At 37.8% G+C, this 19,787-nt stretch overlaps 1 long non-coding RNA gene across 1 annotated transcript; it reads right to left on the bottom strand.

The window, feature by feature from the left end:
* Positions 1–348: 348 nt before the first annotated feature.
* On the bottom strand, positions 349–16,840 carry LOC135968230 (uncharacterized). Its single transcript, XR_010582844.1, has 2 exons — positions 16,724–16,840; positions 349–582 (listed from the first exon to the last, which is right to left on the bottom strand). It is a non-coding gene; the product is annotated as an uncharacterized lncRNA (long non-coding RNA).
* Between the last annotated feature and the right edge of the window lie 2,947 nt (positions 16,841–19,787).

Raw genomic sequence — 19,787 nt, 5'->3', positions numbered from 1 at the left:
CATTTTCCAAAGGCACCACAGCTTGTACTTGGGTGTGGTTGCATTTAAACCCAGGTTTAGTTGACACTAAGAGGATATCAATTTCTTTGTACCATGAATCTTTAGAACTCAAAAATTCAAAGAGAATAATGCTACACAGTTGAATAACAATCAATTAATCTCTGTGTCTCTTTGATCATGTCATTTGATTTAGGCTTTCCTAATCTAGTTTTCTTCTTATGATACATTATTTGGGGAATAGCAGAATAAGAGTTAGGGACTCATGATTTACCCATGTTGAAAATGATGTAATGTGGCACATTTTCAGATATAGTACATAATCATAGGTTCAGTGATAAAGGACAGAAATTTTAGTATTTCAGGTAAGTCTCGGAACATTCCTTTTATTGTGTAAGCATTTATTGAGCATTTACTATGTACATCCACAGAATTTTGAGGCCAAATCATAAGAAAAACATGATCTCACCTTCAAGAAGCTTATTCTGAAACTTATGAATTGCATTCTGTTTGAGCAATAAAACCATCAAAGGGTCAAGGACTTTGTTCTGTTAACCATGTATCTCCAGTGTCTCTCTCTGTTCCCTGTAAAAAGTTGTTACTGGTTAACATTTATTAAATTAATTAATTAATATAACACTTCTAAAGTATGACCCACAGTCCCTTTGGGGTCCCTGAGTCCCTCTTGCGGGGGTCCATAAAGCAAAAGTATTTTAATAATACTAAAACATTTTGTTTCCTTGTTTTATTCCCTTTCTCTCACCAGTGTACAGTGAGTTTTTTTTTTTTAACTTTTATTTTCGTTTCAGAAGATCATGTATAGGATTGTTATATATGTAAATTGTATGCCAGGGGGGTTAGTATACAGATGACTTAAGGTAAAAAGCATAGTACTCGATAGGCAGATTTTTGATCCTCACTCTCACCCTGCACCCTGAAGTAGGTCCCCATGGCTGTGGTTTGCTTCTTTGTGTCCATGCGTACTCAATGTTTAGCTCCCACTTGTAAGTGAGAACGGGGGGCATTTGGTTTTCTGTTGTTATATTAATTTGCTTAGGATAATGGCCTCAAGCTCCACCTATGTTGCTGCAAAGCACATGATCTCATTCTTTTTTAAGACTGTGTAGTATTCCATGGTGTATATGTACCACATTTTCTTTATCCAGTCTACCATTGATGGGCATTTACTATTGTGAATAGTGCTGCAATGAACATACACACGCATGTGTCTTTATGGTAGAACAATTTATATTCCTGTGGGTATATACCCTATAATGGGATTGCTGAGTCAAATGGTAATTCTGTTTTCAGTTCTTTGAGAAATGTTCAAACTACTTTCCACAATGGCTGAACTAATTTACATTTCCCTCCAGCAGTGTATGAGTATTCCCTCTTTTCCATAACCTGACCAGTATCTGTTATTTTTTTGCCTAGCCATTCGGACAGGTGTGAGATGGTATCTCATTGCCTTTGACTTTTGATTTGTATTTCTCTAATGATATTAGCGATATTGAGCTTTTTTTTCATGTAGCTTGTTGGCTGCATGTATGTCTTCTTCTGAAAACTGTCTGTTCATGTCCTTTGACCATGTTTTAATGTCTGTTTTTGTTGTTGTTGTTGTTATTTGTTTAAGTTCCTTATAAATCAAGCTTGTCCAACCCGTGGCCTGCAGGGCACATGTGGTCCAGGACGTCTTTAAATATGACCCAACACAAATTTGTAAACTTTCTTAAAACATTATGAGCTTTTTCTGTGATTTTTTTTCTTTTTTTAGTTCATCAGCTATTGTTAGTATTAGTGTATTTTATGTGTGACCCAAGACGACTCTTCTTCTTCCAGTGTGGCCCAGGGATGCCAGAAGATTGGACACAGGGGTTTCCAATCTTTTGGCTTAGATTCTGGATATTAGACCTCTGTCAGATGCATAGTTTGCAAATATTTTTTCTAATTCTGCAGGTTGTCTTTTTATCCTGTTGATAGTTCTTTTGGTGTGCAGAAGCTGTTTAGTTTACTTAGCTTTGAAAGGTCAATTTTTGCTTTTGTTGTAATTGCTTTTGGCATCTTCATCATAAAATCTTTGCCGGGTCCCATGTCCAAAATGGCATTTCCTAGGTTATCTAGGTTTTTATAGTTTCAGGTTTTGCATTTAAGTCTTTAATCCATCTTGAGTTGATTTTTGTGTATAGTATAAGGAAGGGATTCAGTTTCAATCTTCTGCATATGACTCACCAGTTATCTCAGCACCATTTATTGAATAGGAAGTCCTTTCACCATTGCTTGTTTTTCTCAACTTTATTGAATCTCTGATGGTTGGAGGTGTGCAGCATTATTATTTCTGGGCTCTCTGTTCTGTTACATTGGTCTATATGTCTGTTTTTGTACCAGTACCATGGTGTTTTGGTTACCATATCCTTGTAGTAGAGTTTGAAGTCAAGCAATGTGATTACTCTAGCTTTGTTCCTTTTGCTTAGAATTGTCTGGGCTATTTGGGCTCATTTTTGGTCTCATATAAATTTTAAAATAGTTTTTCTAATTCTGTGAAGAATGCCATTGTAGTTTGATAGGAATAGCATTGAATCTATAAGCTGCTTTGGACAGTCTGGCCACTTAAAAAACATTGATTTTTCCTACCTATAAACATGGAATGTTTTTTCATTTGTTTGTGTCATCTCTGGATTCTTTCAGTAGTTTGTAATTCTTATTACAGAGATCTTCCCCCACCCCAACCCTGGTTAGCTGTATTACTACATATTTAATTACTATTGTGAATAGGATTGCATTCTTGATTTGGCTCTCAATTTTTATGTTGTTGGTGTATAGGAATGCTACTGATTTGTACACATTGATTTTGTATTCTGAAACTTTGCTGAAGTTGTTCATCAGATCAACGAGCTTTTGGGCAGAGACTATGGGGTTTACATATTGAATCATATTGTGGTAGGGTTATTAAGAAATTATTTTAGTCAGGTAGAGAGGAAAAGAGATCCTTAGAAAGCTGTTTCTTTTAAAGCAGCTCCAGAAATGTTTTTTGTCTAGCAGGAAAGCCCTGGCTCCTAGAGCCAGGCCGGCAACCTTTGATATGCAAATGCAGGCCATTAGAAACTGGGTCCACCCAAACATGGCGATTCCCATGGCCTTCTTCCCCTTTCCCCACATGTGCCTGGCAACATGGCCGTCCCCACGTATTCTCACGTGTATAGAACATAATGGTGCCCTATATTTGCATATTTAAAGGCTAGGGTGGGAGGGCCAAATTTTCCAGAGCTATGTGGATGACATGCCTGGTCAAACCAATCCCCTGAGCCCTATGCAAATCAGACTAGCCATCATCTCCTCCAGCCTCTGCATATATATCTAGCTGGTGTCCACTGCACTTGGGGTTCCCTCTCTGGGCTTTGGAGCCTCCCTCCCTCTGTCTCTGTACAGGGGAGCTTTTTCCTTCTCCTTTCCTTCTTGCCCATTCTTTCCTATTAAATTCTCTGCTCTTTAAAACCACTCTATGTGTGTCCGTGTCATTTTACCTAAACCAGCGTGAGGACCAAGAACCCTGATGTTCCTCTACTCATTGGAGCCCTATCATCATCAGCAAACAGGGATAGTTTGACTTCCTCTCCTCCTATTTGGATGCCTTTTATTTCTTTCTCTTGCCTGGTTGCTCTGGCTGTTACTTACAGTGACTTTTCCAGAAGCTGTATGATGACATCAACACTCTGGCAGCTAATGCATCTCACGTGTACTTGTGCATTTCTGCACTTTAAAAATGACTCAGTTTTAATTTCGAACACTATATATGTGGATACATATAACACATAAAATTACAAAATCTCTTTGGGTCCTGAGCATTTCTGAGAATTCAAGGGTTCCAAAGGTCAAAAAGTGTAAGGAGACAAAATTAATAGTTTAAATATTTTCAAAGATATTAAAGAAATTGTCTTCACTTTCTGATTGTAATTCATTGTTCTCATACTGTGGTCTCAAATGTTAAGGCAACTATGCCTCACTCCCCACTCCCCAACAGTTATTTGATTTTATTAGGGAAAATCATTTTGCATAGGTGATTCTACATCTGGTAGGATCAATAAAGTATTAGTACTGTGTAATGGGCTGCAATGCCAATAAATCTAATCTGCTCTTGAACTTTATTTTGTTTGTTTTTTTGTTTCTGTGTTTGTTAAGAATGTTATATCTTGGCAGAGTAGAGAAATGCCTGGGTGCCAAATAGGTCTCACCTAACAATATTCTCATAAAATCCAATTAAATGAATCTTGGTAAGCCGGGATTTCATAGGGCCTACATGAGGCTTTCAAAATGACTGGAAATACGCTGAGCAAGACTTTACTGGGGACTCATCAGACTGAATACATTTGAAAAATAATCAGAGGTATTTATCGAATGCACGATATATACGGTAACTTGAGACAAATCACTTTGCCATTTTTCTATCTACAGATTTTTTTTTCCCCATTGGATATTTGCAAGTGGAAAAAAAACAACATTAAACTCCTCTTGGACACATAAATGACTCTTTACTGCCTTGTGGCTGAGGGAGACGTCTATGGAGTAATAGATTAATCCTCCAGTTGGGATTCTGCTTTCTTTTATTTAAACTTTTCTTCCCAAATGCATAGCATTATAAAATCCCTTTTATGTCAGAGTGGAAGAACAAGGAAAACATGGAGATCTTTCTATTTTTATGTTATTTGTTAATCTTCAAAAGGAGTTTTGTCTCATTCAAGAATTTTAAAAATCCTAACAATTTTTAAAAATGTATACGCAATTATACATTTTGGTCTGTTTTCAAATTTTGATCCTCGTTTGGAATGACTGGAAATTTGAAACTTGATACATTATGAATTACATGGGGTGTAGTGGATCTTCAATGTGATTAAATTAACCAGAAAAATCAACGGTGAATTTTGCTGCCATTAAGTAAAGGTGAGTTGGAAAGTTCATCAATTTCATAAAAGGCTAATGAAATATTTTCTGAAATCCTGTGTGAATAAAAAATGTATGTATTATTGACACCTCAGAGGAAAGAATATAAATAGGTACACATTTTAAAAATATTTTTTTCAGTCAAAATTCAACTAAACCTTAATTAGTAGGTAAGATCAAGCAAATAAACAAAACCTAAAAAAATAAAAACAGGTTGAAGCTCAACATAAGAGTTCTGGAAGCTGGTTTTGCCCCCACAGTTATCTGTAAATTGGGGCTTGTTAAAAACAGGTTTAATTAATATGCATGCCAGGATTTTACATCAAAGGAATCCCTTGAACCCCCACCCTGACTCACTGGAGTGAATTTGAATTTGCCATGGATTTCTACCAAGAATGTTTCCAAAACTATGTTTATCAGAAAATTGAACCATTGAGAATTTCTATTTAAAAAAATAAATAAAATAACTGTTTCGTGTTCAGATAAGCTTGGGAACTACTGAACACTGTAAAATCCCCCTTATGGAGTTTCACAATGTGTATTAGTCCATCAAGCACCCTGAAAGCCCTTCCTGGGACGAATTCTGTTTGATTTTCTATAACCCAGCATGTCCCCAAATTTATATTACTACAGAGCCCTCTTTAATGTAATTCATATTAAAAATCTCTGCAATAGTGTTCTGTAGAACACATTTTCAGAATATTGACCCAGGATAAGAATCTGCCTCTTGGGCTCACTCCCAGCTGAGGAGGAGGCAGTTGACTCTACTCCACCTACTCCAACGCAGAGAGCACTGAATTAAGCAGCCCTGGAAGTGTATCCACCTGACTTTCTTTCTCCTGCCTCTGCTTGCTTTGCTGAGACCCCACAGCAAGTATCCTTACAGATCCCCTGCTCTCAAGAATGTCCCTATGGTAATCTAACTTGATTTCTTATAGAATTTGTAACATTTCATGCTAAAGTAATTTGTGTATGAGTTACTGCCTAGATGAAACAGATAAAAATTCATGTAATTTTAAGCCTGGAAAGAACCTAACTCCTAAACTAGGAAATTTAGACACTGAACCTTTGTCGCTTGCCCAAAGTCGTACAACCAATTAAACCTTTTATAGGGAAGCAAAATGTAATAGAAAGGTCTGGCTAACAGTGTGCTATATTAGGACCAGATCCTGCTACCCTTCAAGTAGAAAGTTAATTCCAACTCTGAGTGGTTTTATTTCTAAAATGGGCTAGAAAAGAAAGAACGCCAAGTGTGATAGAAAAGTAAGATGATGTGTAATAGACAGAAAGTCCATAACCAAAGTTTCCCTGCTCTGTATCATTTTGTAGATGGGAGAAGCAAAACGTATCATTGACATCTTAAGGCCAACATTATAAAAATCTTGGGTTTATGGGGGTTTACACTGCCATCAGTTAGATGCAAAGTGAATTGCTTATCATGAGCACTTTATTCCTCTGGTGTTGCCTCAAGTTTTCTTACGTGACTGTTAGAAAAAGCATTGCTGGCAAATTCATTAATTCATTCCCTTATACCTTCAGGGTAAGGAGCTCTCACATCTGCCAGTTGTTACTAGATGCTCAGTTTTAATGGGTATTCCCACTTGGGTTTTTATCAGTTGCTTTATGTCAAAATTGTCATCACTTCCTTGTCTTTATGTTTCCTTTTTGTGAAAAGCTTATTTTAAAACAGTCTCCCATTTATTTCAGTGTCATAAAAATCTAAGCTTAACTAAACTGAAACGAAGACGGGCCTGCCTTCAACATTTCCCTTCTTCTTTAGATGCTCACTTCACTTTTCCATTCACACCATTATTACTCACAATAAAATTCCACAAACACTCATCTGCCTTTGGGTTCCCTTTGGCTACTGACCATTTGTTCATTCCAGATGATGACAGCTATGTTGATCATTACCACCAGCTTCAACAAATAAGCACTTAGCACCCACAGGGGGCTTGCAACTAGAGGAAATTTGCTTCCTTAAGATGTGGAGATCATGCAATATAATGTATGAAGGACAGAGTGGGATTTTGAAAAACACAAGCCATATTTATGGTCCTGCCTGAGATGTGTTGCCTGGAATTGCTCTAAATATGTAACAAATTGAGACTCTAGTTTCTACTTATCTAGAGTATAAATATTGCCCATACCTGCATCTCGTCTATCTCTATGATTTTATGGGAAATCATACAATGAAGTATTAAACTCTTTAGAAATAGTCACTGTATCAGCAGAAGATATTGTAGGATTATCTTTTTTGCTATAATCCTCAACTACTGTTCACATTTTAACAGGCTTTTTTTTTTTTTTTTCCATTTCCATCCCTGGCCTAAAGAGCCATATTTATTCATGCCAATATTACATTAAAAAAAAAGGAAAAACTCCAGCCAAACAGCTGGGACTTGGGACGTGCATTCTGAAACACCACTTGTGTGAAAGCCCTGTTTTCCTCCTGAAATGACCGGCCGGTTGACTACATTAACTAAATTAACTGCCTGTTTTGGCAACATAAATATAAATCCTTAAATAATTGAAAACAAAAAAAATATATAGATTGGCTCATTTTTTCATTTTTCTTTTTAGAATAATTGTGGTTGGTTAAATGTGTGTCATTGATGTGTCTAAGAAAATTTAGTCAATTTAATTTTTAAAAAACATCAAAACTGTTAAAGTGTTGAAGTATTGATGGAATTATTTATGTTATGACTTGCTGTTTATATTTAATCCTTTCCAAGCAGTCACTGTCAGTCTCCTCCACAGTTTTTGGGATTACCCCCACTCCTTTGTTTTTTCCTTTTTAGTCAAGTTTTTTCTCTGACTACACCTTAACCTCATCCCCAGGCACTTCCCACCTCATCCCCTGACCAGTATTAGTGAGGTCAGGATTAACTGGGGCAGAGGCAGGCAGGAGGAAAGAAGAAAAAGCATTCCCGCTCCCCAATCACTCCTTCTCACCTCCCCCAAAGTCCTAACAATAATTTTCATCTTCTATAATTCTCACATTCCTGCCACATTGCTTCATACTCTACTCTGGTCCTATTTTACTCTGTGTCTCAGAGCCCCTGTCCTGCCCGGCCTGGGTTCTCCTACAGAATGTTTATGATAGACTCCTTCATGCTTTCCTCTGACATACTATAAGAGATAGGGGGAAATAAATAGAATTATTTTTACTCTCACTCACAACATTCAACACAGAACACTTCTGAAGCCAGATATGTGGGTTTTAATTTTCTTTCACATAAAAAGTAATTCTCCAGCAGACACCAACTGCATGTCTTATAATCCAATTCAATTCTGACGCTATTTCCCTGGAGGTAAAGTCAGACCGTGTGGGTTAAGGGCTCAGTCCCATAAGACTGCCCTCCACTTCAGCCACCAATTGCAAGCTGTAGATTGTCACCTATGCATATGAGGAGAGAGGTATGAGTTGGGATTCCCAAGCCTCCTTCCTTGGATTTCATTAATTTTCTTGGAGAGCTCACAGAATTCAGGAAAATACTTACTTATGCTTTTGGGTTGATTATATTAATGAATGTGTCACAGGTGACTAGCCAGATGCAAGAGATGCACAGGGCAAGGCGTGTGAGAAAGGGTGCAGAGCTTCCATGCCCTCTCTGAGTACAGACATCCTCCAGGCACTCCCACATGCTGAACAACCTGAAATCTCTCTGAATCCTGTCCTTTTGGGTTTGTATGGTGGCTTTATTACATAAGCAAGATTGATTACATTATTGGCCAATGATAATCAACTCAACCTTTAGCCCCTCTCCCCTCCTCAGAGGTTGGTGGGTAGGGGTGAAAGTTCTATCCCTCTAATCACATGGTTGGTTCACCTGGCAAACAGTCCCCACCCTGACGCCATCCAGAAGCCCACCAAGAGTCACCTCATTAGAGTAAAAGGCTCCCATCATCCAGGAGATCCCAAGGAATTTAGGAACACTGTGTTGGAGGATCCCATTACTCAGGAAATTATATAGATCTTAAGAGTTCTGTGTCTGGAACAAGGGTCAAATATAAAATATTAGAACAAAAGATTCTCCTAGTGCCAGGCGCGGTGGCTCACTCCTGTAATCCCAGCACTTTGGGAGGCCGAGGCGGGCGGATCACGAGGTCAGGAGTTCGAGACCAGCCTGGCCAACATAGGGAAATCCCGTCTCTACTAAAAATACACAAAAAATTAGCTGGGCATGGTGGTGTGTGCCTGTAATCCCAGCTACTTGGGAGGCTGAGGCAGGAGAATCGCGTGAACCCCGGAGGCAGAGGCTGCAGTGAGCTGAGATTGTGCCACTGCGATCTACCTGGGCGACAGAATGAGACTCTGTCTCCAAAAAAAAAAAAAAAAGATTCTCCTAGGGTCCCTGTCTACAAGGGTTTCAAGAGCTCTGTGTCGGGAACCAGGAGCAGACATATATCTATAGATACAGATATAGATATAGATATAGATATAGATATAGATATAGATATTTATTTCACACATGTACTTTTATTTTGGCCCATGCAAATAGGGATCTATATAGTGAAAACAATTGCAAGGCTCCATTTTGCTTGTAGAGAGTAAGTATAAAAGAAAACACTTTTTAGTCTTTGTCTCACTTAAATTCCCGGGCATTTGACATTCAATCTAGGCCACTCCTTTCTTTAAACTCTCTCCCTATTGGCTCTTGGCACAACATTTTCTCCTCTGACCAATCTTTTCCATCTTCTTTGTTCTCCTCTTACCTACTCTTCCAATCCCTATTGTTCTGTAAACATCAGTCCACTCTGCAATAGCTTCTTACTCTGCAATCTTACCCTAGATGTCCTTAATCAAGATTTCTATGTTCTATCCCCATCCTCCTCTTGAGCCCCAAATCTATGTAAGTCAGCACCCAGTAGCCTAGCCACAGCCGTGAATCAGTGGGGAAGATATTGTGGGTGATGTCCTGGCTCCCAGAACTTACAGCAACACAGAGTTCTGGGCAGAGAGGAAGTAGGGTCAGAGTGCACCCTTGAAGAGGGGACTATAGGAACAGATTGAACTTTGGCTCTGACCTTTGTCACGAGCTACTTTTGTCAGAGCATCTATTAGAGTATGAGGTTATCCTCCTCCAAAGAATTGATAGCCCTGGGACTGGGAGTTGATCTAGCGCTGGTGGTAACATCCAGAATAGAGGACTTAGGAGCAGGCAACTTGGCCTCAGCACTTCAGACCCAGATCTCAACCTATGGGCACAACACATTTTCACTCTAGGACCTATTTCTTCACCGCAAATACAGAACATCTCCACTGGAAAAAGCCCTTTTAAACGTAGACAATGTCCTGTTCATCAGAGAGAGTTCTTTGCCTGAAGTGAGAGGAGGATGTATTCAAGAGTTATAAATTGCAAAGGAAAACTAGGCCAATTTCTATCATGGCACTTTCCTGAATAATCACAACACTACAAAGGACTCCTTACCTAAGGCAGTGGCAGTAAATGGAACGTCTCATTCCCACTCTCAGACTTCTCAGACAGGTGTGTCACAAGCTTCCAGCTAATGTTTTGGGAATAGGCAGGCCCACCCTAAGCAATAAATTTCCATGGCAGGCTTATTTGCTGTGGTTTCCAGGATTTGGCAAAGGGCACCACCTGAGTGACCATTTATCTTGACGATCCAGGTGCACTAAAAAAGAGATTTCCCTCCCTTCCACCCATACTTGAACCTGGGCACTAGTATCTAATTAAGAACATAGGGATTCCTGGAATCGGAAGGGGAAGAGGACCCTTTAGAAGAGATCAATTTTGCTTCCCACTCATTGAACAAGATATGAGCTATAGTATTATTACTTCTTCTTCTAGTATTATTAGTATAAGCTGTAATCACACCACACGATAAAATCCGATTGTCCAGATGTATTTGGGTCTATGCCACCAACCGACTAATGTACCTGGATAACTACAGATAGCACCTGCACCTGAAACTTAAAACATCTCTAATGCAATTCATCTCTCCTCTTCTCCCAAATAGCTTCTTTCTCCTAAATTTTCTTTTGCTGAGAATGACACCATCTAAATACTCAAGTCCCAACCAGGAAATATGACTGACTTGTCCTTCATCCTTAACCCCATTTTTGCTTTGCCCTTAGTTCCTTTCTGTCCTTAAAATTGGGGAGCCCTACCTTCTCACTATCATTCTTGTCGGTTGTCCATTTCCAAGGCCTCTGCTCCATTGCATACTATTTCTTACTCCTACCCATTGAATCCCCTGACGGGCGCCCATCTTAATTCCTCTCTGTAGGCATGCCACTGTGAAATCCCTTCTCCATCCGGTTTGCTTCTGTGTTAGTCCCTTGCACAGAAAGACTGGACGCTTCCCTGTTGTTTCCAGGATTAACTCCAGGCAAGTGGGTATGACAAACAATTCCCTTTCCATGCTGGTCCTCTCCTAACTCTCCTGGACTCATTCGTCTCCACTCTCCTCCGCCTGTAAATACTGAGTGAGTTTTAATTTTCTCAAACTTAAGTTATATCCTTGTAAGCCATTGTTTTTGTAGCTCCCTAGGCCTAGAATGCTTTTAGCCCCCCTCTCCAATCACAAATCTCTATCCGTTCTTGGAAACTCAGTTCCTTCCTTCCCCCCACAGAGACCCTTCTATCTCTTCTGCCCTCTCCAGATCAGTGAGAGGTTCCTCAGATCTTTTTCGACAGCTACCAAGGCTCTTAACTCACAATATAGCAATACTTTTATTGTCTCCCACCCACTGTCTGTTCCTTATAGAATAAAAAGGCCACTTTTTATTTATCTTTACATCTCCAGCACTAAGCAAGTGTCCTACACTTGGTACTTAATTACTGTTTGCAAAATGAATGAATGAGTGAATGCAGGTAGGAGAAGGCTAGGGAGAATTCATGCCTTCCCGGTTTAGTCCTTATTTGTTACTAATAAACCTCAGAAGGCCTGTAAATTTAACGGATGAGAGGAGCTCTGGGACTGCACAATTTTGCCTAGAACAAGGGCGGAAGGAAACTCAACTGGAAATAGTCAATGAACATCACGATTTTGCTGTTCAATCCAAATGTCATACCCAGGCTACATTAATTTGATTTACCTAGAAGAGCCAGAAAGAAATTAGAAGAGGAGAAACAAGGCAGGAAATTCTTTAGTTGCTAAGATCTAATTTTCACTCATTTGCTAAAAAATGGCTAGACAAAATTCAGGAAGGCAAATTGGTTGAAATTAAAGTCACAAAAAGTAAAAGTTACTGATATATTAAATCAAGATGTAGGAAACCTTTATATCATATTCCTGTTCCCTATGGCTCAGCTCCATGGAAAGTCTTATACTTCACAGATTAGAAAAAATAAATAAAAATTTACTAATGAGAATTCTAGATAAGAACTAATAAAGTGATCATAAATTTTTATTTACTCATTAACAGCTATAGCAAATATGTCACTATACATCTTTTTGATTACTTTGGCAATATTTAGATAAAACATTACACAACTCTTATATTACTTTCCTTTCCATTTAATCTCACAGTTTTATTTGTAATATTTAGTACATGAATTATGAACAAGGTCCTACTAGATGTTTATGTGTTGTAAAAACAGTATTATCATTCAATGTCATTTCTCTTTTGCCTGTTCATTTCCATTTTTCCTTCCATTTTCTCCGCCCTTCTAAATTGCATAAATGCATACTTTTAAGTCATTCATCCTTTGTTCTCTGCTGTACTTGTTATTGATTCTTCTCCAAATTGGAGCTCCATGCCAAGTTAGGGGAAACTGCCATGGTTGGAAACATATTTTTAATATATGTACAGAGGCTCTTGAAACTCAAGTTCAGTTCTTAAGATAATCTGAATATTTCTAAAATTTTAAGGTACAGGAAAAAAAAAGAACACTGACCTGTAAGTCGGGGAATGGGGCGTCTGATCTTAAATCCATCTACAATTCATTCTACGCTCTAGGCAGAGTTCCTTGGGCCTTACTCAGAGAATTTTTATCAGTCGTATCTTTCCATTCATATACCACAGGGACATCTAAGCTTCAATAATTGACCTGCACTATGGAACTTGGAATAAATGTTTTAAGTTTGCAGACAGTTGTAAAATGTGGAAAGCAGTTAGTTCTGTTGAGGATAAATTTAAAATGTATAAGAAACCATGTCTCAGAAGCCAAGCTATCATAAATCCCCAAAGGGAGCCCCTTCCTTGATTTAATCACAGATAGAGCAGAGGGAAGTAAGCCGTTTTTCCGTGGGGCTCATAACTCGATCTTCAGGGAATGAAAGGGGACTTCAGTAATGAGGGAGGCAACATGACACCAGAAGCATCTATCCATTCAATCTATAAACATTTAACAAACACCCTCTATCTAGGCCAGGCAGTTTATTAAGCACTTAGAAACAAAAAATTACTGAGACATGGTCCCTGACCCAAAGAACAAAGGGTAGGGTAAAACAATTAGAGCAGAAACAAACACACAAAAAAATGTTTCTAAAACAACAACTAAAGCCTCCCTCTGTGCCAGTCTCCATGCTAAGTGGTTTACATGCACTGACTCATTCAGTCCTGCAGTTCTCTGTGAGGGAGGCCACTGTTAGTACCCTGTCTTACTTATGGGGAAATCACACCTCAGAGGGGGGCAAGGAACTTGCTAAGGTCACAAAGCTAGTGAATGGGGGAGCCAGCTTGAACCATGGTAGTCTGGCTCAACATTGTTCTAATCATGGCAATACAACATTGCTTCCCAACATGTACAACGAACAAGGGATTAATGTATAAGAAACATAAGGAATTCCTACAATCCGGCAAGAGGCAGGCATCCCTTATGGGAAAACAGGGAAATTGTATGACAAGAAATTTCTTCTAAGTTTAACCTGGAATAGCAAAAGAGCACTGGCAGAGATGCTTAAGCTGGCAGTGTTGAATGAAATTGAGACCACTTACATCTTCCAACTAGGTCATTCTATTTTGAAGTATACATCTCTGAGAAACCTTCACATAGGTACATGAAGAAATATATTTAAAGATGTTCATCATAGCTTTGGTGGGAAAAGCAAAAGGTTACATCAACCTAAATGGCATCAAAGGGAAATCATAAAAAGGAGTTACGTGCCTGTGAAGGAATAAAGACTCAGAAAAAAATGAATTTCCACTTATATATGAAAAATAAATCTCAGAAATATAATGATGACTAAAAAGCTAAGCAGAACAGAATGTATAATACAATAAAATGTACACAATATATTTTAAACCACACTCTAAATAACTGTACATATGGTCCTTAAATACATATAAATGCAAATAAAGTTGTGGAGGTGAATTGAAAGAACATATGTTAAATGGACACAATGTTCAGATACTTATGAAAATCCTGGATAATAAGTTGTTATTTTTAAATATGATGAAATAACAACAATGGTGACAGCTAGCACTTACTGAGTGCTTACTGTTTATCAGGTGCTATTTCCAAGATCTTTAAAAGTATTATCTCACAATAATGAGTTAAGTCTATTGTTAATCTAATTTTACAAGTGAGACAAAAAAAGAGTCATAGAAGGTTAAGTATTAATATGTCCCCCCAGATCATAGAAGCTGTTGATGTTGAACATGGGATTTGAATCCAGCAAACTAACTGTAAATGTGTTTAATTGCTCTATTTTTGTAATTATTAGATCCATCTTTTTCAGCTTTTAATTTAGATTCAAGAGGGTACATGTGCAGGTTTGTTACATGAGTAAATTGCACGTCACTAGGGTTTAGCGTACAAATGAACGCATCATCCAGGTGGTGGGCATACTACCCGATAGTTAGTTTTTCAGCTTTCACCCCTTCCTCCCAACCTCCCCCACCCCAGTAGTCCCCAGTGTCTATTTCCTCATCTTTCTGTGTGTACTCAATGTTTAGCTCCAACTTAGAAGTGAAAATATGTGGTATTTGATTTTCTATTCTTGTGTTAATCTTCTTAGGATAATGGCCTCAGGCTGCATCCATGTTGCTGCAGAGGACATAATTGTATTCTTTTTATGGCTGTGTAGTATTCAAGTAGTAAATATGTACCACACTTTCTTTATTCGGCTCACCATTGATGGGCATCTAGATTGATTTCATGTCTTTACTATTGTGAATAGTGCTGTGATGAACTTACGAGTACACGTGTCCATTTGGGTACATACCCCATAATGGCATTGCTGGTTCAAATGGTAGTTCTGTTTTAAGTTCTTTGAGAAATTACCACACTGTTTTTCACAATGGCTGAATTAACTTACATTCCTGCCAGCGATGTGTAAGTATTCCCTTTTCTCTGTAACCTGATCAGCATTTATTATTTTTTGCCTTTTTAATCATAGCCATCCTGACTGGTTGGTATGAGATGATATCTCATTGTGGTTTTGATTTGCATTTCTCTGATGATTAGTAATGTTGAGCATTTTTTCATGTATTTCTTGACCACACATGTATGTCTTCTTTTGAAAACTGTCTGTTCATGTTCTTTGCCCATTTTTAAAATGGGGTTGTTTGGTTTTTTTGCTTGTTGGATTGTTTAAGGTCCTTGGAGAATGCTTCCGGATTTTGCCCATTCAGTATTATATGCCTTTGAGTTTGTTATAAGTGTCTCTTGTTATTTTGAGGTATGTTTCTTTGATGCCTAATTTGTTAAGGGTTTTTAACATGAAGCCATGTTGAAAAAGCCTTTTCTGCATCTATTGAGATGATCACATGGTTTTAGTGTTTAATTCTGTTTATGTGGTGACTCACATTTTTGATTTGTGTATGTATGTTGAAACAACCTTGCATTGTAGAAATAAAGCCTACTTGATTGCAGTGAATTAACTTTTTGATATGCTACTGGATTTGATCAGCTAGTATTTCACCTAAACATTTTTTGTTGCATCTCTGCCAGTTTTGGGGATCAGAATGATGCTGGCTTCATAGAATGAATTAGGGAGGAATCCCTCCTTCTAGATATTTTTAAGAATAATTTTGGTAGAACTGGTACTACCTCTTCTTTGTACCTTTGGTGAACTTGGCTGTGGATCCATCTGATTTAGGACTTTTGTTGGTAGGTTTTTGTTACTGATTCAATTTCAGAGCTTGCTATTGGTCTGTTCAGAGTTTCAATTTCTTCTTGGTTCAATCCTGACAGATTGTGTGTTTCCAGGAATTTATCCATTTCTTGTAGGTTTTCTAGTTTGTGTGCACAGAGGTCTTTAGGCTCTGAGGATATTTTTTATTTTGGGGTGGAGGGTTCAGTTATAATATAATCTTTCTCATTTCTGATTGTGCTTATTTGGATCATCCCTGTTTTTTCTTTGTTAATCTAGCTAGTAGTCTATAAATCTTGTTTATTCTCTTAAAACACTAATTTTTTTGCTTCGTTGACCTTTTGTGGAATTTCTGCATCTCAAGTTCATTCAGTTCTGCTCTGATTTTGGTATTTATTTTCTTCTGCTAGTTTTGGGGTTGGTTTGCTCTTGATTTTCTAATTCTTTTCAGTGTGATGTTAGGTTGTTAATTTGAGATCTTTCTAACTTCTTGATGTAGGTAGTTAGCACTGTAAACTTTTCTCTTAACACTGCTTTAGCTTTCTCCCAAAGATTTTGGTATGTTGTGTCTCTGTTTTCATTAATTTCAAAGAATTTTTAAATTTCACTAATAAAATTAAACTTTGGCTGGGTGCAGTGGCTCACACCTATAATCCCAGCACTTTGGGAGGCTGAGGCAGGCAGATCACTAGTGTCAGGTATTCAAGACCATCCTGGCCAATATGCTGAAACCCTGTCTCTACCAAAAATTTAAAAATTAGCCTGAAGTGATGGTACATACCTGTAGCCCCAGCTACTTGGGAGGTTAACGCACAAGAATCACTTGATCCCAGGAGGAGGAGGTTTCAGCGAGCTGAGATCACACCATCACACCACTGCACTCCAGACTGGGTGACAGACTCTGTCTCAAAAAAAAAAAAAAAAAAGAAAGAAAGAAATTTTAAAATTTTATTAAATTAATTTCACTCTGTACCCAGAAGTCATTCAGGAACAAGTTGTTTAATTTTCATGTAATTGTATGATTTTTGAGAGTTTATCTTTGAATTGATTTCTATTTTTACTGCACTGTGGTTCAAGAGTGTGGATGGTATGATTTTGATATTTTAAATTTGTTGAGAGTTGCTTTATGGCCAACCATGTGGTTGATCTTAGAGCATGTGCCATATGCAGATGAGAAGAATGTATATTCTGTTGTTTGTTGGAATACTCTATAGATGTCTATTAGTTCCAAGTGGTCAAGTGTTAAGTCCAGAATATCTTTTTCAGTTTTCTTCCACAATGATCTAACACTCACTGAGGTATTAAAGTCTTCCACTATTGTTGTGTAGTTATCTAAGTCTCTTTGTAGGTCTTTGTAAACTTGTTTTGTGAATCTGAGTGCTCCAGTGTTGGGGGTGTATATATTTAGAAAAGTCTTCTTTTTGAGTTTAACCCTTTATCGTTAAGTAATGCCCATCTTTGTCATTTTTTGGTGTAAAGTCTGTTTTATGTAACATAAAAATAGCAACTCTTGCTCTTTTTTGTTTTCCATTTGCATGATAGATCTTTCTCTATCCCTTTACTTTGAGCCTATTAGTGTCATTACATGTAAAATGGGTCTCTTAAAGACAGCAGACAGTTGGATCTTGCTTCTTTATTCAACTTCCCACTTTATGACTTTTAAGTGGGACTTTGGCCAATTTACATTCAATGTTAATATCCACATGAGAAGATTTGATCCTGTCATCTTGTTGTAGGTTAGTTGTTATGTAGACTTAATTGTATAGTTCCTTTACAGTGTCAGTGGGTTATGTACTTAAGTGTGTTTTTGGGTGACAGGTATCTTTCTTTCATTTCCATGTTGAGCACTCCCTTATGGACTGCCTTGTAAGGCAGGCCTAGCAACAACTAATTCCCTTAGTGTTTGCTTGTCTGGAAAGAATTTTATCTCACCATCACTTATAAAGCTTAGTTTGGCAGGATATGAAATTCTTGGTTGGAATTCTTTAAGAATGCTGAAAATCTCCTCAATCTCTTTTGGCTTGTAAGGATTCTGCTGAAATGTTCACTGTTAGCCTGATGGGCTTCCTTTGTAAGTGACCTACCCCTTCTTTCTATCTGCCTTTAAGATTTTTTCTTTCATGTTAATCTTTGAGAATCCATAGTTGTTACATTCTTAATATACACACATATATTAAATCCAGTGATATGTTAGGAGTCATAGAAAATGAAAAATGTGAAAATAAGATTATATCAGAATCTATAAAACGTTTTGGAGTTGGGAGATTGTGTCTGAGGCTCAAGTATACATTGTACTTCCATAGACATTTGTAAAATCATTATGACAAAGATGACAAATGGCTCTTCTGCTTGCACTGACCTCATAGGACAAATTGAATTCAACTGTGAAATGAGGGATTTGAGTAAAATACAAAGAGATGATAAAGATAGATTATATTTTTCAGTTCCTACCAGGTGTCACCAACTGCATTAAGTTCTTTTGTATACGTTATCACACTTAATCTTCAACTTTGAGGTACGTATTCCTAGTCTCATTTTACAGACATAAAAACCAAGACTCAGAGAAGCTAAATACCTTCCCGTCTTCCCACCATCACACACTGTAGATCTGTGACAGCAACTCATCTAATTCCAAGGCCAAAGGTCTTTCCATTGCATCATCTGGGGTAGTCAGCTGGTCTTCCAAGCCTGCAATCTATTTATACCAGTGTTTCCATCTATAGATAGAAATGTACCAATTATTCCATCTGTCCACCTAGTAAAATTATTATAAGTACCAGCAGCATCAGGACCCATGACTGAAAACACAGGGAAATACATTTGAAACACTGTAACTGTCACTTTTATTTTTTCAACAAAAGCACCACATTTCCAAGACATCAGATCTTTGAGGGGTGCCTATTTGAGTCTGGAAGATTTTCCAATGACATATGGAGTCTTTCATTCTTTGGACAAGATATTAAATTTCTTTTAAAATCATTGCTTTTCCATTTATTTTTATTTTGTTTCTATTTTCCCCCTGGTTTAAAAATCAGCAGGTTTTTTCAACACAGTGACACATACTCCAACACTTCACCTTCCATTCCTGGGCTCCTTCCTTTCTACCAGAAGCTATCTTCTGAATCTGAACAAATGTAGACTTTATTTCTCTATTTCTCCAGCATCAATCTGTCTTGACATACAAAGCAAGTATTCTTTATGATACCTGAGGGAAAGAGGAGGGGAAAATAGATGGTTGTGACTACTTCTCCGTATTTATCAAAACCCACTAGAGTTGTTTGCCAGTGTGAGGATGCAGCTATAGCATAGTTAATAGAGCAAGGGCTTTGAAACTAGATAAAGCTGAATGTGAATACCAGCTCTGACATTTACAAACTGTGTGACTTTGGGCAGATAATTCTCCAGCTTCAGTTTCACAACTTAAAATAACACCTATATTTCTGGGTAATGTTGAGGATCCTAAAACATACATGGACTGCACCTAACATAGTGCCTGGAATATAAGAAGTCCTCACTGAGTGCTCATCTAGTCATGCTGTTTGTATCCAGATTTTAAACTAAAAGGCACGTTTGGGTCATACTAGTTATACCTGGAAATTTTATAAGAAAGTACATTTCACCCTGAGGGGCAAAATGACTTGACCAAGGTCACACAGCCAGCTTGCAACTGAACCAGGCCTGAAACATAAACTTCTTCCTCTGGCCTACACTCACTCCCTAGGATGCCTCTTACTCAAAGGTATTTCTAGTATTTCTAGACTTTCAACATTTAAGAAAAAATAATTTTTTTGGTTCCTAACTCTTTACTCACAGAAATATTTTTAGTCTATAATACCAATGACAGA

This window comes from Macaca fascicularis, chromosome 18 (assembly GCF_037993035.2).
Source record: "Macaca fascicularis isolate 582-1 chromosome 18, T2T-MFA8v1.1".
Taxonomy (NCBI): Eukaryota; Metazoa; Chordata; class Mammalia; order Primates; family Cercopithecidae; genus Macaca; species Macaca fascicularis.
The sequence above is the reverse complement of the archived record's forward strand: the minus strand, read 5'-3'. Positions and strand labels throughout refer to the sequence as shown.